General features: G+C 45.4%; 1 protein-coding gene across 1 annotated transcript in view; it reads right to left on the reverse strand.

Moving 5' to 3' along the window:
* COL8A2 (collagen type VIII alpha 2 chain) overlaps nucleotides 1-24,743 on the reverse strand; it is a 95,580-nt gene extending 70,837 nt beyond the window's left edge. Inside the window, exon 1 of the mRNA XM_033957023.1 lies at nucleotides 24,344-24,743. The gene's annotated coding sequence lies outside the window, so the exon portion shown is untranslated. The remainder of the gene's footprint in view (nucleotides 1-24,343) is intronic.
* Nucleotides 24,744-25,823: the final 1,080 nt, after the last annotated feature.

A 25,823-nucleotide genomic window follows, 5' to 3' on the forward strand; every position in this document is an offset into this window, starting at 1 on the left:
TCTCCTCCTCTGGGTTGTGTTGCTCCATTGCTAGCCCTAACATTGTTACTTAAAACACTGCACAGTGGATGAAAGCAGTTAAGGCCGAGCTTCTGAGGTGAGGTGACCATGCTGTCTTACTCTCATTTCCTACCAACCCTTTGGAATAACCTACCTCCAACCACCAGATCTCTTTAGGGCCTTCGAAACTTCAAGTAAGATATAAAAACCCACCTCTTTGCTTAGCCAGTTACTCAACTGCAAACTGTCTTTCCTCCATATCTGTCCCTGCAGAATCCATTATAGAATGTGGCTAAATCAACTGATCTTGTGCAATCCTTGGTTTTGAGTCAACTTGACTACTGTAATAATATTATGCATCTCGCCGGAGCTCAAAAATTTCTTCAAAGATTGCGCTTTATACAGAACAATGTCCACCCATGGGACATCATGGTAGCCAAATTATCTGTCATGTCTACGCCAGGCTAGTTTAATCCCTATGGAACGTATGTGGTGAGAATGTACTATTAGTTAGAATTCTCAAACCGCACACCTTGTAACCCCACACACTATTAAATTGTAACTAGTGAATGACACGGTGACAAAATTCATCACCGTCCCCGTCCCCGCGGATAACCGCGGGAAATAATCCCATGTCATTTTCTAGTGTCTATGTCAACCTCAGTCCTTCTACACCAGCATTCTTCAAAGCAAAGCTTGCGGGTCAGTGGTTGTGGCCATTCATACTCTGATTCTTATGTGAGCCAAGGATAATGAAGCCATTGTGACATCACTGATGTGATTGGCTCTTAGGCACTGGTGGAATGAGGCATTATGACATCACAATATCTGCTCTGGAATGTTGCTGCTCAATCTCAGCATTCTTCAAAGCAAAGCTTGCGGATCAGTGGTTGTGCCCAATTATACTCTGATTCTTCCCTCTCTCCTTAAAGAATGACATGAAGATGGTTTCCCGTGGTTATCCGCGGGACGGGAACGGTGATGAATTTTGTCACCGTGTCATTCTCTAATTGTAACCCTATGTAATGTATATTGTAGCACTGTGAACGCTAAAATGTAACCCATTGTGAACTCTTTGGGAAGACATTAATAAATAAATTGATGATCCTAACATAAAATCCGATTGTATTTTGTCATATCGAATACACTCATTTCATAGCTGTACTAGTGTATATATATATATATTTTTTTTTGGGGATAATTATATGTTGTTCTTCCAAGGACTTACCAAGAATACTCATGTACTCAACAAACTACCCTTTTTAGACACCTGTGTTTGTACAGTACATGGACCCTGTCACTAACAGCTAACGGTTTGTCTGAAAAGTGGAAGACATTGGAATTCAACACCGGAATCCGAAAGACTTGTTTGACATGCTCCGGCATCTCTGAGCTTTCTAACTTCCCAAATGAAAGGTTCAAGGTTTCACGTTGGTTTAGAATAACTTCATTTTCCCATCAGAAGCCAGTGGAGAAGGGTTCCACTGAGTGGCATTAATGACTTGCAGATGACAATTCACCATTGATCCTCTCTTGCAAGTTCTTATTTTTTGGAAAGAAATCTTTTTCTTTTTTTTTACATCAACATAAAAGTCATTGTTCAATCAAGCTGAAAATGATATGCAATAAACCCCAGTTCATTCCAATGGTTAGATAAATTCTTTGCTCATATGCCAGACAGGAGAGGGGCTAAGTTTTCCATTATATCTTCCAACATGCAAACAACCTCGAAATACTTTACAAACATGCAGGAGGAGTCAGAAACGGCAGTTCCAAACAGTGCAGTATGACAAAATAAAAACTGAAAGCTGGGGAACCCCCATTAGCGCAGCATATTTCACTCAGAGACTTCCTTGGTTCACAGCTCAGTGGCAGCAGGGTCAGGTCCCTCACGTGTCTTCATGGGTGGCAACAGTGCTCCATAGAGAGACAGGAATGCATGGGAGGGTTCAGTGATCTATCCTACATCACGTCACAGAAATTAAGGCCATCAAATAATTTTTAAGGTTATTTCTGATAAAGGGGATAGAACTCCTCTCGTACGAGGAAAGACTAAAACGGTTAGGGCTCTTTAGCTTGGAAAATAGACGGTTGAGGGGAGTCTACAAAATCCTGAGTGGAGTAGAACGCGTACAAGTGGATCGATTTTTCATGCCTTCAAAAATTACAAAGACTAGGGGACACTCGATGAAGTTACAGGGAAATACTTTTAAAACCAATAGGAGGAAATATTTTTTAAATCAGAGAATAGTTAAACTCTACAACGCATTGCCAGAGGTTGTGGTAAGAGCGGATAGCGTAGCTGGTTTTAAGAAAGGTTTGGACAATTTCCTGGAGGAAAAGTTCATAGTCTGTTATTGAGAGAGACATGGGGGAAGCTACTGTTTGCCCTGGATTCTATATGGAATGTTTCTACTCCTTGGGTTTTGACCAGGTACTAGGGACCTGGATTGGCCACTGTGAGAATGGGCTACTGGGCTTGATGGACCTTTGGTCTATTCTTATGTTCTGTATTTCCATTTCTCCATTTCCATGTGGACTAACGGTGCAACAAGAACACTCAGGTCACACCAGGATTTGAATGAAATGGTGAAATATTGCTCTGGGTATTTAGATTTTCAAATGTCTAATGCCCTGACTCCACACGTTGAGGAAATTATTGAAGAACTATTAGAGCATATTTTGATATAAATTCTTTCAGACTTCTTGTGCAATCCTTGGTTTTGAGTCAACTTGACTACTGTAATAATATTGTGCATTTTTCCGGAGCTCAAAAAATCCTTCAAAGATTATGCTTTATACAAAACGCTGCCGTCCGATTGATCTGTAATCTGAAGAAGTATGATCATGTTACACCTTTCTAGCAACAACTGCATTGGCTACCGGTCAAAGCTATTATTATTATTATTATTCCATCTGGGCAGCAGCAGATGGGCAGTGTTGGAGGTGGAGGATCATGTTTGAAGCGCCAACATTGACTGCGTAGAAGAAAGGCCCGACAATCTCCTTCTGTATTCTGCCATGAAAACGTGATGATATTCATCAAGTCGCTAGGACTCGAACACAAGTCAATGTCACTTAACAATGCCCTGCCCTTGTGTACTGTCAGACCTTTCAGATTTTACAAGGAGTTGGGGTTTTGGGGATATTAGTGAAATGCCTGAGGGGTTATTTCTGGGGAGGGCAACCAGTCAAATGCATCCTGGAGCCAGTAGGTTACCAGTGAAGCACAAAGACTGACACTGCAGAAGCGTTAGAAAGCTCCGTCTCTTAGCAGATGTTATTAACATCTGCAAAAGATGGACACTCCAGATATAGCAGGAAATTATAGCATCAGTGGCCTGGCAAAAGCTTGGGAAATGGTCAACAATTTGGCAATTAGATTTTAATGCAAAAGCAATGCAAAACTATTCATTCAAGTGCCAACAGTCAGGAGTGTGGGTGAAATGCTAACGTATTCCAAACAGGAAAGGGATTTGAGGCTCACAAGATTTTAAAAAAAAAAAAAAAATGTAGCAAGGCTGTGACACGAGCCAGGGGAATGCTAGGGTGCAAAGAGAGACATGTAGCCAGTAGAAGCCAAGGAAGTGATAATTCCCCTGTATAAATACATTTGTGAGATCTCCTCTGGATGACTGATTCCAATGACTGGTTAGAGAGTCCAGAGGAGAGTTACAGAAATGGTGCAGGCCAATCACTGCAAAAAAAATAAAAAAAAATAAAAAAATAAAGTTATTAGAGCTGTGGTCCCCAACCCTATCATGGAGGACCACCAGCCAGTTGGGTTTTGGGGATAGCCCTAATGAATATGCATGAAAGAGATCTGCATGTAATGAAGGTGGTAGGAATGCAGCTCTGCCTCATGCGTATTCCTTAGGGCTATCCTGAAAGAGGAGATTAAATTATAACTTCTGGTGGAACTCTTTATGCCATATTTATAAAATGGAAAGGTTTATTGCATTGCAACGGGGATACTTTAAGAAGATTCAGGATGTGTGGAAACCGTTAACAAAGTATTGTAAAGATTAATTTGAAATTGTTTCCCTTATATACTTATCGATTTAAGGGGTAGGGAGGGGGGAATTTTATTATTACATGTTTTATATGATAATGCAGTGATTCCCAACCCTGTCCTGGAGGAACACCAGGCCAATCGGGTTTTCAGGCTAGCCCTAATGAATATGCATGAGAGAGATTTGCATATGATGGAAGTGATAGGCATGCAAATTTGCTTCATGCATATTCATTAGGGCTAGCCTGAAAACCCGATTGGCCTGGTGTTCCTCCAGGACAGGGTTGGGAACCACTGTGATAATGGAATATAAGGGTGGGTGGGGTGGGAAAAGGGAAGGGATATGTTTTTATGTAATATATCAATGATTGTTTGTAAGTGATGTAGTTAATGTTAATCTGAATGAACATATTTAACACTTAATGTAATTTTGGAAAATGAATAAAGAATTTTTAAAAAAAGGGCTATCCTGAAAGCCCAACTGGCTAGTGGTCCTCCAGGACAGGGCTGAGAACCACTGCCTTAGAGGACACAAAAGTCAGAGTGAATATGACACAGATGTTCAAATACCTCCAAAGTATTAATAATATGCAAGAAGCAAACTTTCCTTTAGCACAAAGGGTCACAGTATAAGAAACCTAAAGACCAGCATAAGGAAATTAATCTTTGTCGAAAAGATGGCAGAGGAATGAAGCCCCTTATTATTATCACAGCTCTTATAAATAAATACTAATAAATATAATTATATTATTAATAGTGAAGTGTTCAGACCAATACCCGTGAATTCTGTGGTTACCCAGAAGAAGTAAGCCGAACAGGGACCCCTCCTGACGAAGGACCCGAAACTCGAGTCGGGGGGCCGGGCTTAAGTTCAATTTTAACATGCACGGATGATAATAGCAAGCACTATTAGCACAAGCACTTTAAGAATTAAGCACTTTAATCTCACCGAAGCTGGAAACTAAGGAGAAAGAGGCCAAGCCTAAAGAAGTAGTCATCAAGATAAGTGTACTTTGATTTTTTATAAGTATACACAATAAGACTCATTGAGAGAGATATATATATATGAAGGAGGCTGGCAAAGGGACAAGAGAAGTGTTATGATGGTCCCAAAGTACCCCAGTTCGGTGAGACCACAGAATTCACGGGTATTGGTCTGAACACTTCACTATTAATAATATAATTATATTTATTAGTATTTATTTATAAGAGCTGTGATAATAATAAGTAGTGATATATTAATCATCACAGAATAATATTGTATATCTCCCTAGAAGTAGGCAAAAAAAAAAGAGGAATGAAGCCGTCAGGTCAGGGGAGGCGGCAGTGGAAAGCATGAGATAAGAACAGAGGATCCTCAGCTGCAGACAAGTGATACCACTAAGACATCGCGGTGTTGCTGTTGGAAGACTCTTTACCTACAGCCATAGCCCAAACTTTTGTTTAAGAAATTCAGCCGATAGGCGCATGGACAGGGTAGCGTACGTCAGTTTTTCCGAGCAGGAACAAGTATGGTCAGTAAACTCTTAACATCGTTCCTTGGAATCTCGGGTGACTTTTCTGTGGCAAAGGAAGCATCCACTTAGTACGAGCAGCCAGTGATGCCAGCAGGTCCCACCTTTCTGCGACGAGGGTGGCACTCTGCCTAGATTGCTGATGCCACACACATCTTACTCCTCATCCTTGCAGACAAACCTCTAGTGAGCGAGTTCTTTTAACCTCCTGACGTCTCAGACTATTTCCTTTGCCTAAAATGTTCTTGCTGCTGATGTTACTTGGGGAATCGGTTCCCTATCCGGCCTCCTGTGCCGGGCCAGAGTTGGATATGCTGCGGCCCAGGGCAGAAACTGGGGAAGAGGTCTCACAGCCTGCTTGCATCCGTGGTGTAACCGGAAAGCAATTTTGGAGTAGGTCAACAGGTGGAAGGGGTGGGCCTGGTGCATTTCTTCTCTATGCCCCCCACTCACCCTCCCCCATCCCATTCCCTTTCCCCTGCCTCCGCCTACCTCACCTAACACCAAACTTTAAAAATGAATACCTTGGCTGGCTGAGCTCTCCAAGCTCCACCAGCTGAAATCATTTGCAGCCTGAACTCCTGGGCCATCAGAACACCATAGTGGCCAGTGACTGTACCTCCACTGGCTGGCACTGGCACCCCTGTACATGCTCTGGTTTGCACATAAACTGAGCATGTGCAAGGACTGAGCATTCATGGCTGAGAGTGCTACATAAGAACATAAGAATAGCCTTACTGGGTCAGACCAATGGTCCATCAAGCCCAGTAGCCCGTTCTCATGGTGGCCAATCCAGGTCACTAGTACCTGGCCAAAACCCAAAGAGTAGCAACATTCCATCCAGAATCTCAAAGAATAGCAAGATTCCAGAATCCCAGAGAATAATAGGATTCTAGAATCCCAAAGAGTAGCAACATTCCATGCTACCGACCCAGGGCAAGCAATGGCTTCCCCCATGCCTTTCTCAATAACAGACTGTGGACTTTTCCTCCAGGAACTTGTCCAAACCTTTCTTAAAACCAGCTACGCTATCCGCTCTTACCACATCCTTGGTGTTCTCACAGCCCTGGGGTTCAAGCTTAGCATGTATTCAGCTGGTGGGGACCCTTGTCAGTCATACCAGTGGTTTGTGCCTCAGCTGGGTGGGCTTGAGATGAAAGTGGACGGGCCAGGCCTTTCCAGACCCACCCACGACTACTCCTGGGCCTTGCAAACTATTGCCTTCTTCAGCTTAATGCAGGATTGAACACCACCACCCCACCCCCCCCTGCCCGAATGTTGAAGACCTCTTTCTGACAGGACCCAGAGAACGAGTGGAGTTGCCAGATTTGAATACATGAACACTGCTATTAAAGTCGGCGCCAGATACACAAAGACTCAATCACTTATCGCTGCCTTCCTGGCATGCTTGGGAGTCAATTTTCTGGTTTGAATTAAGAGAAAATACAGCAGCAAAATAGACCTTTATTGTAGCCATAAAGGAGGTGCTGGGAAGAGGCCAAAGAAAGCATTGCTTACTCTCAAAAAAGTCACCACGTTAAATAAGCCCTCTTTCTGTATTATAAAAGTATTACTGTCCCTGTCTGGAGCCCTAATATAGACCCTATATCACAAGAATAAAAGCTTTATATTGTTAATTTAATTTAGGTCTGGAGTTTGTGATATTTTTGGTTGTAATAAAACGCAGTTGAGTAGAAGACCACCCCCTTCCCCCCGTCACCCAAGGCAAAGGCCTTAATCTCACTGGAGAGAAGGAAACCAGTGTTTCTCCTTAAATCTCAGGGATGCTCCTCTATACCAACCTGGTCTATAACCGTCTTTGCTTAGAAGAAACCACATTTTAGCAGAGCTTAATCCTTACATCATATGTATCACACAATCAATCTATGGAACAAGAGTGGGGCAGGGGCATCCGATGAGATCATGATGCCTAGGACAAGTTCATCCGCCCCTGCTGTAACCCCTTTGCAGGTGTAGGGGACCCCTGGGATTCCCCACTCACTCTGTGAAGGAATGGATATTGCCAATTTGAGAGGATGGCAGGAGGTAGAGACCCCTAGCGTCATGGCCTTCACTCCCATTGCTTACGAGCCACCAAGTCAGGTTTTCAGATATACCTAATGAAATCTGCATGACAACTACCTTCACTATATGTAAATCTCTTTCATGCATATTCATTGGGAATATTCTAAAAACCAACATGTTAGCAGCCCTCAAGGTCTGGGTTGAATACCACTGCCCTAGAGTTTTCTCTCTCTGCAGTAATAGAAGACAGGCAGCAGGGGGCGAGCTGCACACCTAGCTGAAGAGTCTGGGGACTATTGAGTTCAAGTTTCAAGTTTCAAGTTTATTAGGTGACTTGATCAATCGCTTATTCAAATATTCTAAGCGATGTACATTTAAAATTTACAATTAAAATAACAAAAAAACAACAACAATATAATACATTACAATACATACAATATTAAATAATGGATTAGCCTGATGGCTAGAGTCATACGCTGGGAAGCCAGGTTTAAATCCCACCTTGTGATCTTGGGCAGGTCACTTAACCCTTCATTGCCTCAGGTACAAACTTGGATTGGACGCTTTCTAGGGATTGGAGCTAATGAGACAGGTGCGAGCTGAATCCCCCAGTACTATGGAGAGCTCAGAAAGGGAAATCAAGGCTGAAGTTTTGCATTGTATTTCTTCAAAGTCCTGCTTTTTTTGACCGAGAAGGGAGTTTCCCCATATGTGGGTAATAAGTCTGCTCCAAGGATTTTACCAGAGAGGACACAAGTCCAGTTTGCTGTCCAGAAGGCCCCTGGAAACCACACTGCTTCTTGCTGAGATTCTTCAAGAGAACGTTTTCCTGACTCTTCCGGTCACATCAGTGGGGAGAAGAGCAGACGGTCCCTTAAATGACTACTTATCATTTCTATAGTGGTACTAGATGGACACAGGACTGTATATACGCAGCATATGCAGGTAAATTCTCTGTCCCTAGCAGGCTCCCATCTAAGGTGTTTTTTGTCCCTGGGGCACTAGAAGGTTAAGTGACTTGCCCAGGGTCACAGGGAGCTGCAGGGAGAATCAAATCCAGTTCCCCAGGATTTCAGTCCACTGTATTAACATAGAAACATGATGGCAAATAAAGACCAAATGGCCCATCCAGTCTGCCCATCCGCAGTAACCATTATTGCTTTCTATCTCCGAGAGATCCCACGTGCCTATCCCAGGCCCTTTTGAATTCAGACACAGTCTCTGTCTCCACCACCTCTTCCAAGAGACTGTTCCATGTATCTACCACCCTTTCTGTAAAAAAGTATTTCCTGAGATTACTCCTGAGCCTCCCACCTCTTAACTTCATCCTATGCCCTCTCACTCCAGAGCTTCCTTTCAAATGAAAGAGACTCGACTCATGCGCATTTACTTACGTAGCTATTTATCATATCCCCCCTCTCCTGCCTTTCCTCCAAAGTACACAGATTGAGATCTTTAAGTCTGTCCCCATACGCCTTATGACGAAGACCACGCACCATTTTAGTAGCCTTCCTCTGGACCGCCATTAAGCTACTCCGCCATTCAAGGCTATCATACCTCTGGAGACTTCTTACTCTCGTTGTAAGATTCTGCTTTGAGCTGGTCATAAATGGGGACTCTGGTCACTTTTCAGATTTTTGGCTCCCAAAACCAGCTTTAGAGAAGTCGAGGGATTCTAGGCGAGTGCAAATGGAAAAGAATCACTTCATCTCTTAATAAATGTTCTCTTTGTCACAATGTCACAGCTGAACATTTGTTTCTGGGCTCAGAAGGTAAACTCCATGTTTGCAAATGAATCTCTGCATCAAGAGGGGTTAAATATGCATTCAAAGTTCTTTTTTTTATACTGCTTCCTAGATGAAACACAAAGGTGTGCATAGAAACAGACACAAAGATAAAATACCAGATAATGGTGGAACTGAAGTTTTCAAAAGGTTTGCACAAGTTCCTGGAGGAAAAGTCTATAATCTGCTATTGAGAAAGAAATGGGGGAAAGGCATTGTTATGTCAGGGATTCATAGCACGGAATGCTGCTACTATTTGGGGTTCCAGAATCTCGCTACTCTTTGGGGATTTTGCATGTAATGCTGCTACAATTTGGGGTTCCGGAATCTTGCTACTAGTTGAGTTTTTGCCAGCACCACCCCCTGGATTCTATGTAGGTCACCCAAATGTGGGTGTCAAAATTTGGGCACACCTAGGGTCAACGGGAACCTTGCATTGAAGAACACTGTTATATGGAGTGTAGATTGGAACTCCCCAATGATCAGTTTATTCCTGGAGACACCCTGTAATACACGTCATCACCTTCGCCAAAAGAGGATTCTGTACCAGAGTGGAGAGACATTTGGACCATTGTGCTAAAGAAAACTGTCAAAGCTGCAAAGTTCAATAAAACTTCAAATAATACCAGCCAAGATTTTGTTGGAAAGAGGTCTTGGTGGGTGTGATCCTATAGGATAAACGCTGATCTAAGGCCTTTAGTACCTTCAGTGAGGCTGGAAATACTTTGATGTTTTTTCCACTGTTCTCTGCACATTTTCAGAAGGTTCACCTGCAGCCATTTGGATCACATCAAATGTCATGCCTAACCTGCTGTACTGTGGACAAATAGCATTACCTAAAATGCCCAGGGACTTCCAGCTTTACCTGTAATCATGACAGCATTTCTCCCACTCGATCTACATCATTTCCAGTGAAAGGCATCTCTCAGCACTAAATTCCGCGACTGGGTTCTTAAGTGCTAACTCTTGTTTTCCTACTTTGCTGACCTTCGAAGTCAATCGGTTTCATCCATCTTAGTCCACAGACTTCGCAAAGGACGCTGAATGAACAGACAAGACCAGATGGGAGAGTAAATTGACACTAGGGGGGTCAGAAACCAGCTTGTACCTCAGCTACGGAGAAATGGCCACTAGCACAGCGAAGCAAGGGAGGCTCTCACAGACCAAAGAATTAAAAGACTTCTAGAATTGGACCCCAGAGAGATCTAAGCTTCAGACAGAGTTGCCAAATCCATTAAAAAAAAAAAATCAACCCAATGGAATGCAGAGGCTTAAGTTCTGCTTCTGAGCATGAGCGGAGCTGAGGTCGTATCTCGGCCTGGCTCTTTATCAGCATTTCAGAAGCAACGTCGCCATGAAAGCAGAGAAACAAATTTCAGAAATAAAAAGAGATTTCATGTTATATTAAATCATGCAGTGAAAACTGCCAGGCACGAGACTCAGGCCTCGAGGTGATTAAAAGCAGGTGCCTCATTCTGATGGCAATGAGGGAGAATGTCAACCGGCTCTGATATGACACCATAACATATACAGTGATATGGTTCCTATTATGGGGAGTGTGGTTGATTTTGGAATGTATACACACCCTAATTCTGTAAACTTTGAGTCCAGAATGCGATGCTTAGCACGCAAAGCCTGCACATGCAAATTATAGAATTACGGTATGTTATGTACAATATTATATCCCGCCGAATCCTCATTAATCAGAGTTCTAGGTAGAGGTCTGCACAGGAATGGGGATCGCGGGTATCCCGCAGGAATTCCCCCTAACCCACAGAACTCCCAAGGGGACACCCCTCTGGCCCATGAGACGCCCACGGGGATCCCCCCTCTGGCCCACAGAACTCCCACGGGGACCCCCTCTAGCCAACGGGACTCCCATGGGGATGGAAGGCTTTGGAAGCAAGGTTCGTCCATATAATATAATGGGCACATCAGCCTTAGTAAAAGAGGGTGTTTATAAGTTAATTACCTGAACAGAAAACAAAAAAAGGGTTCCACCAAAGAGATTCCACAAGGAAAACAGCAGCGCAAACACAAAAGAAACTGTGGAATTGATGATCCGGTCAAAAGTAATTGCTGCTTTTTATGGGGACGGACGGGGATGGAGGTAATTCCTTGCGGGGATGGGTAGGGACGGAGAGGATCCTGGTGGAGATGGGTAGGGACGGAGAGGATCCTGGTGGGGACAGAGAGGATCCTTGCGGGGACGGGAGGGGATGGAGAGGATCCTGGTGGGGATGGGTAGGGACGGAGAGGATCCTGATGGGGACAGGTGGGGACGGAGAGGATCCTGATGGGGATGGGTGGGGACGGAGAGGATCCTGACGTGGATGGGTGGGGACGGAGAGGATCCTGGCGGGGACGGAGAGGATCCTGGTGGGGACGGGAGGGGATGGTTGGGATTTCTGTCCCCGTGCAACTCTCTAGTTCTAGGTAGGTTACAGGCAATGTATTGTTACATAGTATTTGGTATGGAGTTAAATATAATAATAATAATTTTATTCTTATATACCACCATACCGAAAAAGTTCTAGGCGGTTGTTACAAAGAATAATGCACGCTACGTAACTTAATTGTTAAGTTAGGCAAATTGGCTTTAACTTAAATTAAAAGGATACTTATCTAAACCAACCTACTCTACAGCCCTCCTTACTTATAGTAACATAGTAGATGACGGCAGATAAAGACCCGAATGGTCCATCCAGTCTGCCCAACCTGATTCAATTTACATTTTTTCTTCTTAGCTATCTCTGGGCAAGAATCCAAAGCTCTACCCGGTTCTGTGCTTGGGTTCCAACTGCCGAAATCTCCGTCAAAACCGACTCCAGCCCATCTACACCCTCCCAGCCATTGAAGCCCTCTAATAACAGTAGGTTCTGGGCAAACTTGATAGACCAGTGAGACTCAGTTTAGATGGGTTTTTGTAACTAAGCTGGCGATAAATTAGTCATAAATTCATATCCTTACTGTTCTGTTCTATATATACTGGCATAACATTTTCGATAAGAAGGAAGAACACACCGGGCATTTTGGGTACACTGTGCATGGCCATTGCAATCCACTGAAATGTATAGGGATCTTGGTTTCATTGTGGGGTTAGACAATGGGACCATCTAGCACCCCGACTGAAGAAATTGCACCGGTTGCTTGTGCGATTACGAATCACTTTCAAACCTCTAACTCTGGCGTTCAAAGTCATTTACCACGGGATTCCACCGACCACTCCGAACTCTGCGATTGGCTGCGACAGACTTCTCAAAAATGTACTAGGAGAACACGAGAACTTCTGGCATTTCCATCATGGAAATAACGCTGTGGAACAAATTAACTGGATCGCTAAGGGCGATATCTGACACTCAGAAGTTTAAAAAAAAAAAACACTTGGAACTGCACTATTTTTAGAAGCTTTTCAATAAATGATGTGCTGATTAATACTGGCTTCAGGATGAATGCTACTGTATGGATCTGTTTAATTATGGCTCCCTAAAATATAATTATTTCTTTGTAATTCAAGATGTCTGTAAAAGTCTCACCTGTTTTATTCTGTAATGCCACCTAGGAATAGGCGGTTGATAATCTTTTAAATAAATTCCTTCTGCTCCCTGGGGATACCATAAACATAGTGCACCCAGCCCCTGAGCCAGGGAAAGAGTCACACGTCATTGCATAATGGCACCTACTGGCCAAATTTAGGGCTCCTGCTTGCAGGGTTCTAGAAGGAACCACGCACAGCGACTGCAATGACAGAGCTCATTAAATTAGGGAAAAGAATAGAAAATGACAAGGGGACAAATTTTCCCTGTCACCACAGAAACTCAACTTCCCCATCCCGTCCCTGCTCCTGCCCCATTCCTGTAAGCTCAACCTTAGCCGCACAAATCTCAAACACTTATGGTTTTCAAGTGTTTGAGGCTTGTGCAGATGAGGACGGAGCTTAGGCATTGGTGGAATGAGGCATTATGACATCACAATCTGAGCTCTAGAATGTTGCTACTTATGATTTTAAAGCGTTTGAGGCTTGTGCAGATGAGGATGGAGCTTAGGCATTGGTGGAATGAGGCATTATGACATCACAATCTGAGCTCTAGAATGTTAATACTTAGGATTTGAAAGGGTTTGAGGCTTGTGCAGATGAGAACGGAGCTTGCAGGAATGGGGCAGGGACAGGAAAAGAACTCATAGGGACGGGAAGGAGAAAACAAGTTCCTGTGGGGACGGGGAAAAAATTTGTCCCCGTATCATTCTCTAGAAGAGAATTAAAATAGGGAGGAGCGGGGAATCCCCAGATAGCTGCATCCTTGGTTCTAAGCTGGAAGCTTAAAGGAGAAGGAGGAAAGTGCTGGGTTATAAAGCAAAACTAAACAGGACAGGTGTCATGCAGGAATTCTCCATTATATGGACGTAGGGAAAGTTACATGACCAGCATTCAATGATGGTCTAGAACTGACCATATGAAACCGAATGCCCAAAAATCTACAATACAGTGTCAATCTTCAAACACCGTCACTTCTATAACTTGCTTAGTTCAGTGGTTCCCAACCCTCTCCTGGAGGACCACCAGGCCAGTCGGGTTTTCAGGATAGCCCTAATGAATATGCATGAGAGAGATCTGCATATAATGGAGGTGTCAGGCATGCAAATCAGCTCCATGCATATTCATTAGGCCTGGTGGTTCTCCAGGACAGGGTTGGGAACCACTGGCTTTGTTCATCTTTTATTTCCACCAAACATCCATATGTTCTAATATTCCCATATACACTCAAATCTCTATTTCATTACATAAGAACATAAGAATTTGCCTCCGCCGGGTCAGACCAGAGGTCCATCCTGCCCAGCAGTCCGCTCCCGTGGCAGCCCTTCAGGTCTATCACCTGTACTGTGGTCCCTGACTATTCCTATAACCTATCTCAACTCCTACCTGTACCCCTCAATCCCCTTATCCTCTAGGAACCTATCCAAACCTGCTTTGAAGCCCTGTAACATGCTCTGTCCTATCATGGCCTCCGGAAGCGCGTTCCACGTGTCCACCACCCTCTGGGTAAAAAAGAACTTCCTAGCGTTTGTTCTAAACCTGCCCCCTTTTAAATTCTCCGAGTGCCCCCTTGTACTTGTGGTTCCCCACAGTGTGAAGAATCTGTCCCTGTCTACCTTCTCTATGCCCTTCAGGATTTTGAAGGTTTCTATCATGTCTCCTCTAAGTCTCCGCTTTTCCAGGGAGAATAGCCCCAGCTTTTTCAACCTGTCCGCATATGAGAAGTTTTCCATACCCTTTATCAGTTTAGTCGCTCTTCTCTGGACTCCCTCAAGTACCGCCATGTCCTTCTTGAGGTACGGCGACCAGTACTGGACACAGTACTCCAGATGCGGGCGCACCATTGCACGATACAGCGGCATGATGGCTTCCTTCGTCCTGGCCGTGATACCTTTCTTAATGATACCCAACATTTGGTTTGCTTTCCTTGAGGCCGTCATGCATTGGGCCGACGCCTTCAATGTTGTGTCTACCATCACTGCTAAGTCTCTTTCAAGGTTACTTACAAGGTTTGAGCTTCATGTAGCAAGCCTCCTCAACATCTTCTATGGTTTATCAAAAATCACTTGTCTTGTTTTTAATGCTATTTGGGGCTCCAACGTGAATTCACGCTGTCTTAAGCGACATCCCCTTTAGAGAGATTCACCACCACCAGTTTCATTCAAAAATCTACAATGCTATAATTTAGGGATTCTACAGAACCAGCAGCCTCCGAGTTATTTCTGGGTTGTGGAAGAACATCAAGAGGTCTCAGGGTTAAACTGGTAGTACGAGGATCTTTGATGTTGTTAAGTGGCCTGCGGACATTGGTAAGGAATATTTTATGACTAAATGGGAGATAAAAAAGGTTTAGAAATGGTGCACTAAACTAATCAGTAATAGCCAGAAGCTAGCCTAGTGTTTAGAATAGTGCAGGGGTAGGCAATTCCGGTCCTCGAGAGCCGGAGCCAGGACAGGTTTTCAGGATCAACACAATGAATATTTACGAGATCCTCCTTGAGATGCAAATCTATCTCGTGCGTATTTATTGTGGATATCCTGAAAACCTGACCTGGCTCCGGCTCTCAAGGACTGGAATTACTTACCCCTGGAATAGTGGATTGAGATCTGGAAAGCCAATGTTCAAATCACTTTTAACCCTCCATTACTTCAGAAGTAAAAGGATCTCAAAGTCCCTCCTTGAGGGCCGCAATCCAGTCGGGTTTTCAGGATTTCCCCAATGAATAGGCATTGAAAGCAGTGCATGCACATAGATCGCATGCATATTCATTGGGGAAATCCTGAAAACCCGAGTGGATTGCGGCCCTTAAGGAGGGACTTTGAGACCCCTGAATTAGATTATATGCTTTCTGAGGACAGGGAAAAATTGTATCTGAATGCAACTCATCTTGAGTTTCTGCTCCTGTGATTTCTGCTGTGCCCTTTAAACCTGCATGGTTTACACTGGCAATAATAAACTCACTCTGCCGTGTCTAGGTTACCATATGGCTCCAGAAAAAGGAGGATGGATTGAGACATCCGAGTTTTACTTCCATTTGTTTCAATAGAAGTAAAGCCCGGATGTCTCAATCCGTCCTCCTTTTTCTGGAGCCATATGGTAACCCTGGTCCTACCCAAATATCAATAGGAGGCTGCATCAGCAAAGGCAGGTTGTGGCAGAGGGAAAAGCCCCAGGCTGGCCAGAGGCAGTCTGGCTGCATTGCTGCTGGTCAAAAAAAAAAAAATGCAAATTTGAAGGGTGAGGGAGAGATACTAGATCCATGCAGGGGAAGGGATAAAAAGATGCAAGACCCATATGAGGGACAGGGAAGAGAGAGGCGCCTGAAGAAATAAAGCAGCACCAGACTGGGTGAGCCTAGGCCCACCCATAGCTACATCCTTGCATGATAACCAATACATTTCCATGAATGATCCAGACAAGGAACATTTAACAGAAGAACCAAGCCTTGGTTATGGAGCAAACATCATCTTTACTGCTCCAGACCACATTCAAACAGAGCAATGAGGAGTGGACAGCTCTGATGGGCATAAAAGCACACAAGAAATATAATCCAACCGGGCTTTGCTGTGAGATCATAAACAGTGGTAATTAGCAAAGGATGCAATACACGTAGAAAGGAGATCGTTTTCATTGGGCCAAAGGAGAAATGTGGCATAAATAGTGCTACTAAGCTGTCCCTTTACAATGCATCATGGGAAATGTAGTTCAACACACTTCATGTCCCACCAGCACACCCAAAAGGCAAAAGTAGCATTTTGCAAGATACAAGTAGACGTTCTGTAAAGCCAACACAAATTTTTCTACAAGGAATGAACTCAAAGCAGCTGGGAGGTATTGTACTGCCTAACGCCAGAAGAAATACACCAAAATTCGACTTTCCCCACCCCCTAAATGAAAATAATAATCTTTTAGGCTCTGTGGTGCACCGCTGGCAGATCTAGGCCAGGCTTAGGGAAAAATAATCTGTTCTCAGTACAAAGTGATATCCTTGGCCAGCTCAGGCTCAGCAAAAGGAAATCTGGGCAGCATTTTCTGAAATTACACCACATAGGCTGACAAATCAAACTGGAGGTCTCTCCCCCCCCCCCCCCCCCCCCCCCCCCCCCCCCAGTTTTCATTTCCCCACAGAAGTATCAATGTTAGCCTGGTATGGCAGAAGGAAAAGAAGCTGTCATTTTTTCTAAGAGGGGGGAGAGTGGTGGGAGAACAAAAAGGAGGAGATGGTAAGGGAAAGAAGGAGGAAGTGGAAGACAAAAGAGAGATACAGGAAAAGGCAAATTTCACCCTATCCTGTCAGGACTGATGCATTTTACAGACAGCGTTTCCACAATAATGAAGCTAGACAGAGGACAGGAATTCTTCAATCAAGAGCAGCTGAGTCCAGCTCAGGGTCCACCCAAGAGAAGATGGGCTCCTTGTTTATTGACTGGAAAGTCACATTTATTGAAAGAACATATATCATAAGAACATAAGAATTACCACTGCTGGGTCAGACCAGTGGTCCATCGTGCCCAGCAGCCCTTGGTCAAAGACCAGCGCCCTAACTGAGTCTAGCATTACCTGCGTACGTTCCGGTTCAGCAGGAACTTGTCTAACTTTGACTTGAATCCCTGAAGGGTGTTTTCCCCTATGACAGCCTCCGGGAGAGCGTTCCAGTTTTCCACCACTCTCTGGCTGAAGAAGAACTTCCTTACGTTCGTATGGAATCTATCCTCTTTTAACTTTAGCGAGTGCCCTCTCGTTCTCTCTACCTTGGAGAGGGCGAACAACCTGTCTTTATCTACTAAGTCTATTCCCTTCAGTATTTTGAAAGTTTCGATCATGTCCTCTCTCAATCTCCTCTGCTCGAGGGAGAAGAGGCCCAGTTTCTCTAATCTTTCACTGTACGGCAACTCCTCCAGCCCCTTAACCATTGTAGTCGCCCTTCTCTGGACCCTTTCAAGTAGCATCATGTCCTTCTTCATGTACGGCGACCGTATGAAGTCCCAGATGAATGGAATCCTAGGAAAGTCCCAACCAGGATCCGGGTTTTGGCAATCAAAATTGCCTTCCTCAGAGGACACCTTCAGATTCGCAGGTGCTAAATGCTGGTCTTTTCTTCCGACAACAAATCCTGATTCTCGGTATGTTATCCAGGACAGTCGATGGAAGAGCTCTTTTCCAGTTTCTTAAGTGAGAAATGATTTCATCTCCACATCAAGAGTCAAAGCAGGCAGCAAGTTTCAAGTTTCAAGTTTATTTTAGACTTGTTGAATCGCTTAATTTAATTTGCTAAGCGATTTACAGATAAAAAATATATAAAACAGGTTAATTAAAATTTAATACATTGTCATAAAAGCTAATAAATAAAATCATACAGACTAACGGACACATAGGGAAAGAAAGGGTAGAACTACAATTGTATATATTAAAGAGAGCAAAAGGGCCTTGGACCGTTTCGGGGTCTCCTCTCCGCGTCCCGCTCTGGTGCTGCTTCATTCGATCGGCTCCACCATTTCCAAACCTTGCCAGCTCTCACATTGCTCACGCCTTAATCAACAGCCACGGGTTGGCTCGTTTCTGACTAGTCCATAGCACACCTATTAGCCGGTCTTCTGGGTAGCCCATGTTCCCTGGTCATATCAGCTCCCAGACACCCCAGAATTGGTCTGACTCGGGATACTGAGACACAGGAAGAACTCAAGATTACTTAGCAACGTGTTGGCAATTACCAGGCACTGGAAACAAACAGGTATCTCAAGGTGAATTAAGACAATCGATTCTCTTGCCTACAACAGACAGTTTGCAGAAGCAAACTAAGAAGTGATTCCATGGCTCCAATGTTTAATGTCGCATCCAAGCACGCCTAGAGGTTTTCGGAGATCTCCCATCTTGGAGCAACCTTAAAATGTCCTCTGCCAATCATAAGTCCCCTACTTCAAGGTTTCAAGTTTATTAAAAAGTTGATTAATTGCCTATCAAAATTCTAAGCGATATGCATATACTTTACGGCAAATTACAAACAAGAAAACAGATAAACAGGGAACACGAGGGAAAGGGATAGAGGGTCGAAGAAAAGAACATAGGGCTAGATTCACTAACTCACCATTGGTGGGCGATCGGTGGGCGAGCCTTGCCGGGCAACTGATTCACTACGAGTCCTCATGCAAATTAATGTGATCGGACGCACACCCCACAGGATCACTGCAAAGCGATCACCATGCACGCCCAGACCATCCTGGATGGCCGCAGATACGACCTGCGCTTGCTCTCGGCACAAGCGAGGTCAAAATAAAGGGGGGGAGGGGTGGCTGCAGTTTACTTGAGTGAAATGGAACAGAAGACGCCGCATCCACGGGCTCGAATTGCACTGCGCTTTTTGCGGAACTATGGGGAGTCATTTGGCGGCAGAGAGCAGGAAAGTCGGCAAGGACAGTTGCGACTGATCCTCAGCAGTCGCTTCTTTTCGGATCGGTGTTTCTTCTCTCGCTGCCTTCCTACTTATGCAGGCAGTTTCCCCTCATTTGCATGGGCGGATCGGATTGGGCGGGAGATTGATCGGCCATAAGGTTAGTGGATCAGGTCGGGGAATGATCGCAAACTGGTCAGGACACGATCGGTGCGTTTAGTGAATCTGGCCCATAGTAGGAGAGGACAAAAGGGAAGGGGAAAAGATATTCAAGATTGCCTTTATGGAGTCCAGGAAAGTGACAAAATTAGTGCGAGAAGCTCCTTTGAATTTATCTATGTTGGATTCCTCCCTGAGCTGTGAGGGTAGAGAGTTCCAGATAAGAGGTGCAGTAACAGGAAATGAAGTTGTACGGCAGGTATGGAACGTCTTAAGAGACAGGGCAAAAAGTATGTTTGGATGTGACGATCTAAGAGATCTCGAGGGAGCGTGTGGGATGAGCAATCTATCCATAAAGGCAGGTTGACCAAACAGGTGCCTCCCAGAAGGAAGGTGGGCGCTCCGGTGCATAACCTCTGCCTCAAACTGCACAAGTCCTGTTCAGAGCTGAATTAAACCCTGAATAGCTCTTGGGAGAGGGGGTGGGGGGAATGCTCTGTCCTACTTTGCACGGAAAGCGAAAGCTGGTTTGGGTTGTGTACCTGAAGCCCTCCATGAACCACAGAACCCCAAAAACTATTGGTGTGGGAAGGGGCCCCCAATTACAGGCTAAGATGTATCTGTCCACTCCTCTGACCACAGAGTTTAGCACAGAGGGGCTCAGGGTGCAGGTCATGGGTGTTGCTGGGATATTTTTCTCATTTACACCTATTACATTTTGGAATCTCTAGGCTCTAGCGTTTCTAAGACAAATGTAATCCTGCAAGGCTTAGAATTTCACTCAGTTCCACACGGCCAGACTGAGATGCTGATGCAGAAAGGCTCATGGTAGAGTCGCGGCTGATATCCGAACGTGCGGCTTTTACCGTGAGCATATAACACCTGGATCGGGAATGCCCCCCCCCCCTCCCTCTTTCTTACCATTCCATCCACACATCTATTTCAGCACTTGACATTGTGAAAAGCATTGGCATACCTTTAAACATATTGATTGCAGTAAATCAGACAAAAGACACTTTCTGATGGAATAAACCAGGCTGCAGCTCCGTTTATGGAAAATACAATTGGGCAAAGAATTAAAAAAAAAAAAAAAAAAAAACCTCCTGAGCTACCAACAAGTATAATATAAAAGGTGACCCTTCAAAAGCGTGCCGGACATTGGCGCACCGACAATCCCGCGGCAACATATGCGTGGACTAATGTTTGCTGCCGCTTCTGCCGGTTTCAGGCCTTCAGGTTTGCGCTCTGAGGGGTGATGTGAGGGGGGAACCCCCCCCACCACCACCACCACCACTAATTACACTGAAAACTCCCATTCTCCTTTCTTCGGGAGTTTTCAGGAAGTTTTCAGTGTAGTGGGGGGGGGGGGGGGAGCACCAGGACTTCTAAGTGTTCTGGGAGGAGTTCCCCCCAACACCCCCCTCAGAGTGTAAACCGGAAGCGGCAGTGCACATTAGTCCTCTACGCAAATGTCACCACGGGGTTTGTCCGCGTGCCAATGTCTGGAAAGCTTTAGTTATGGCACCATATAAAAGAACCCAAATTATAGTCCCCTGACCCTACAAACCAGCTAAGGCCTGGGGGTGGCATTAACCTATATGCCCCATTTCCTGCATCCGCTCCGTGAGCTTTCAGCCAATCACCCGATGAGCCCAATACCCGGTAGAAGAACATAAGAATTACTGCTGCTGGGTCAGACCAGTGGTCCTTCGTGTCCAGCAGTCCACTCACGCGGCGGCCACCAGCTCAGGATTACAGCCCCCGCTGCGACACTCTCAATCTCCCTTAGACTCTGACCAGACTCAAATTTTCAGGAAGGGAGGGAAAGCTGCATCCGAGAAACAGGCGAGGGTCCTCTCCCATATGCCCCCTACTCCCCTGCCTCTGCCCAATCAAATTGAAGTTTGCTGGGTGGAAAGCCACAATTCCTATAGCTTCCCCCCACCTCTTCCCCAGACTGCCCGCCCTCTTTGAGCCCTCATGCCACTAATCTACCAACTCCCCCCAGGACCTTTCCAGACAGGTCTCAAAGGCGACCAATTTGGGCCACCCAGTTCATTGTTAAAGTTGCCCATCCAGACCAGTAATACTGCACCATACAAAAACTGATGGCATACAAAATTTTATGCCCTGAAAACTTCCAGCTAATGAGGGGGGGGGGGGGCAGGGGAGGATGCCAGACACAAGCGCACAATTTTTCACAGTAAGCGTGACTTCTTTTGCATATGTCCAAAGATATCCGCACACATCAGAACCTGCCCTGCACCTCAGAAAACTTGGATTATTCACCCTCTAGAAGAGAAGACTGAGAGGGAATCTGATAGAGACTTTTCAAATACTAAAATGAATCGATAAAATGGAGCAAGCTCACTCAGCAGCGGAGGGAAAGGATGATGAGCAAGTAACAACGTTATTCACATTGTCAAATGTGACTTGGACAAGAGGTCATGGACTGAAGCTGAGACCAAGACCAATGTCAGAAAGTTCTGCTTCGCACAGCGAGTGGTGAACGCCTGGAACTCTCTCCCGGAAGAGGTGGTGGAGGAAACCACCATTCTAGGATTTCAGGAAAAATTGGACGCACATCTTCTTGCAGGACGCATTGAGGGATACGAGTGACTAAGGTATTTGCCGGGGTACGCCTGGCTGAGCCTCCGCGTGTGCGGATCGCCGGACTAGATGGACCCCCAGGTCTGATCCGGTGCAGGTATTTCTTATGTTCTTAAATATGAGCCTCGCAAAAACCTCTTGCAGACAAAATTTCTGCAAGGGCTCATATTTAGGTGCAGAACTGGTGTTGATGTGTGCTTTCACTTTCAGCTTTGCTCAGACATGCGTACATGTTTATTACCTCCCGTCGGTGTCAGGTCAAAAGCGCGCCGGGACAAAGGCCCGCGCAGACAATTGAGCACAGCGTGGAGGCGCGCGCCACAGAAAATTACTGTTTTTAGGGCTCCGACGGGGGGGGCAGGTTTACTTAATAGAGATCGCGCCGCGTTGTGGGGGCGTTGTGGGGGGTTTGGGGGGTTGTAACCGCCCCCCATTTTACTGAAAACTTCACTTTTTCCCTGTTTTTAGGGAAAAAGTTAAGTTTACAGTAAAATGTGGAGGGTTACAACCCCCTAAACCCCCCATAACGCCGGCGCGATCTCTATTAAGTAAACTGGGGGGGCTCCCCAACAAAACCCCCCGTCGGAGCCCCTAAAAACTGTCATTTTCTTCGGGGCGCGCCTCCGTCTTGTCGGCGCGCACCTTTGTCTTTCGCGGGGTTGTCTATGAACCCCTCCCGTCTGCCTTTGAACCTTGCAGGGGCTTCCTTCTGGTTACAAAAGGAGATAAAACTGGCTTAAAATCCTCTCTGCAAACCCCAGTACGCATCCGTAAGAACTGCCACACTGGCACAGACCGAAGGTCCATCAAGCCCAGTATCCTCTCCCCAAAAGTAGCCAACCCAGATCCCCAAGAAGCTAAATAGATTTTATGCTGCTTATTCTAGGAATAAACAGTGTGGATTTCCCCAAGCCATCTCAATTATGTCCTATGGATTTCTCTTTTAGGAAATGATCCAAACCTTTTTTTTTTTTTTAAACCCCACCAAGAGTTGCAAGCCCAGTATCCAGTTTGCGATAGTGGCCAACCCAAGTCCCAAGTGCCAGGCAGAAAACCAAAGAGTAGCAGGATTCCATGCTATCCATCCAGGGCAAGAAGTGGCTGTCACCTAGCTCTGGTTCCGGTCTCTGTTTTTCTGTAGAATCAGACACCAGTGTTACGACGCCTCCTTTCCACCTGCTGGCAGTGGATATGTGGGGGTTGTTTTGTTTTTTAATGCCCTTTTCACGTATCTTTAGTTCAAGAACTGTTCAACCAATAAAGCTGCAGCCAAATTTGACTCTTGTCTGGTCCGGGTTGTTTTAACGTAGCCTTAATTGTTGCAATAATGTGTGGTAAGTTTGCAAACGCCTTGAATTCGTGGGATGGTCTCATGTGCCCTGTTAATGTAGCATTGCAATTAGGAAGGAGTTGGCACTCCCGGAGATAACCAGCCGATTGTCAGAACCTAGCGGGAGCCACGTTCCAGAGGGTGAGAGAGGAGTGACTAGGGGCTCTGGTGACCTTAAATAAGTCACTTAACCTCACCATGCACGGAGCTAGGCGGTGTAAATTCATATCACACCAGAAAAAACTATACTTTTTTTTTTTAAACCTGCCTCCAGAAATGGGAGGGGGGCAGAGAGCGATCAGAACCTGGAGATGGGGGGGGAATAGATACAGTAAGTGCTGATAACCCCCAACCCCCCCTTGAGAGCTACAGCAGCCCCTTCGGATGCTAAGGAAAAAACTGTGGTGTGGTGTTAGTGAAGATTTTCAGGATTTCTAATGGCTGGGGGAGGCGGAGGGGGGGGGGGGGGCAATGTTGAGGCTTTGCCAGGCTTTTCACAAGACATCTTTTACAACTGGATTAATTCCCCGACAGGGCAACACCTGTTTCCCTACAGAAATCGCTTTGAAACCTATATGTTCTTACTTTACGCAGTCTAGCCGCTCATCTTCACCAAAATGACTGGGGGGATTGAAATAGGGTCTCCCCCATCCCCCAGGTGTCTTTTATAGCTCCCACAAAGAGAAGAGCCAGCCCAAGAACAGAAGGTCACTGATTCTGTTTCTAGTTCAAACCACTCAAACACAATCTCCAGGCTCAGAAAAACTTACCAGCCGAGAAACCCCCCCCCCTCTCTCCTCTCCCCAAAAGGGCACAAGGGACCAGCTCTCACCCTGCACCGATCCTGCATAAACTTAAAATCCACTAGAACCAAACACAGAAAAGATGCCCTGCTGAGAGGCAAGTGCGTGATACAAAAGAACTTGGATTCTTAAAACCAAGCTTAATGGAACTAGGCTTAGCCCAGACTCCAGCCTCTTCTTACCTGGGAAACCGGAGCTTTGCAGGGTTTCGGGCGCTGCTAAGAAGAGCCGAAGTCTTTGAAGGCTCTACTGAAACTCCATGTGAGCTGCGGCAGGCGGCGCTTCGGGACAGGGATCACAGGAGCTTCTCCCTATTCGCTGGTGGACGCGGGGAGGGGGCTTCAGGGTTTCACAGACCCCGGATTGTGCTTATAACAGTGGGGAGGGGGGAGGGGGGAAGAGCCTTCCCTGTTAACCCCTTCTTACTGTGCTGCATCGCCTCTGCGATGACAGACCTCACGGTTTGTCCCACGGGGCTCAGAGGATCATGTGGCGCCCCTCAAAAGTCATACGCATCAGCTTATTCTAGCATGCGCCAGCTGGGGCTTGGAAAAGCAGGTGAGATGCCGGGGTTCGAATCCTGCTTCTGCCACCAGGGGCGCTGTCGGTCAGATTGCCCTCCGGTCCGCCTGGACAGAGAAATAGCCTGGATTTAGGAAAGCTGAACATTAAGTCCAAATCACGATCTTTGATTTGACATAAAAAACTTCAACAAATGTGGCAACCTTTGGGCTTGCACTCCAGCATAGGCTAAAAGGGCTCCTGGGTCTGATTTTCTATACCGTTCTCCCAAGGGAGCTAAAGTGTAGTTACTTACCTGTAACGTAGGTTCTCCGTGGACATCTTTACATGAGTTTATTCAGGTACTCAAGCATTTTTCCCTGTCACAATCTATCTAATGCACCTGGGGCAATGGGGGGATTAAGTGACTTGCCCAGGGTCACAAGGAGCAGCAGTGGATTTGAACCCACAAATTCAGGGTGCTGAGGCTGTAGCTTTAACCACTGCACCACTCTAGAAATAAAAAAAAAGTGAGCCAAGTATAGGACAATGAAGCCATTGTGATATCACTGATGAGGTTGGCTCTTATTGGTGGAATGAGGCATTATGATGTCACAATACCAGCTCTGGTTATCAGAGGCTGAAACTTTTCAAAATATTTATTCAATTTCTATACTGTTCTCCAAAGGGAACTCAGAATGGTTTTTATTCAGGTTCTCAAGCATTTTTCCCTGTCTGTCCCGGTGGCCTCACAATCTATCTAATGTACCTGGGACAATGGGGGGATTAAGTGACTTGCCCAGGGTCACAAGGAGCAGCGTGGGTTTGAACCCACAACCTCAGGGTGTTGAGGCTGTAGCTCTAACCACTGCACCACTCTAGAAATCAAAACGTAGTGAAAGTGAGCCAAGTATAGGACAATCAAACCATTGTGACATCACTGAGGAGGTTGGCTCCTGTTGGTGGAATGAGGCATTATGATGTCACAGTACCAGCTCTGGTTATCAAAGACTTAACCCTATCACACTATTTATTCAGTTTTCTGTACCATTCTCCCAGGAAAGCTCAGAATGGTTTACATGAATTTATTCAGGTACTCAAGCATTTTTCCCTGTCTATCCCAGTTAAGCAAAGGGGGTGGGGATTAGGTGACTTGCCCAG

Source organism: Geotrypetes seraphini, chromosome 8 (assembly GCF_902459505.1).
Source record: "Geotrypetes seraphini chromosome 8, aGeoSer1.1, whole genome shotgun sequence".
In the NCBI taxonomy this organism is placed as follows: Eukaryota; Metazoa; Chordata; class Amphibia; order Gymnophiona; family Dermophiidae; genus Geotrypetes; species Geotrypetes seraphini.